Source organism: Microtus ochrogaster, chromosome 2, assembly GCF_000317375.1.
Source record: "Microtus ochrogaster isolate Prairie Vole_2 chromosome 2, MicOch1.0, whole genome shotgun sequence".
Lineage (NCBI taxonomy): Eukaryota > Metazoa > Chordata > Mammalia > Rodentia > Cricetidae > Microtus > Microtus ochrogaster.
The window spans coordinates 37,205,394-37,205,951 of NC_022010.1; the positions used below are offsets into that span (position 1 = coordinate 37,205,394).

At 40.3% G+C, this 558-nt stretch overlaps 1 pseudogene; it reads left to right on the forward strand.

Annotated features, from left to right (window-relative positions):
• The first annotated feature begins 331 nt into the window (after positions 1-331).
• LOC101999104 overlaps positions 332-558 on the forward strand; it is a 13,427-nt pseudogene continuing 13,200 nt past the window's right edge.

The window sequence follows — 558 nt, forward strand, 5'->3', positions numbered from 1 at the left end:
AATGAATTAAGTAGTGAGGAAAAAAACTTAACTTTAATTGATATATTTTCATTAGATGACAAACAATTGGAAAAGGAGAAAATATTTGACACATCCTCAAGCATATTCATAGTGAAAAACATAGAGGTTCACCAGACATGGTCCACAAATTTGTGATTTCAGACCTTGGAAAATTAGGGACACAGGTTTTAGGAGTATAGAATTCAGTTTGGAGACTGTATTATTAGAAAGAAAAGCTCCAAGGAGAGCAAGCTGTAAATCTCAGCAGCTGCCTGGAGGAGGAAGGCAGAGAAAAGAAAGGGGGAAGCCATGCCTTCTAAGTTAAACTGGCATGGAGGTAAGCCACATGGCAGACAGGCAGTCACAAGATGGTGTAGAAGGAGTGGTGGGCTGCGTTCCCGCCTGGTTCCCACATTGTTAGCTTTGTACCCGAAATAACAACACACAAATTGTATTCTTTTAAACACTGCTTGGCCCATTAGCTCTAGCCACTTATTGGCTAATTCTCACATCTTGATTAACCCATTTCTAATAATGTGTGTAGCACCACGAGGTGGT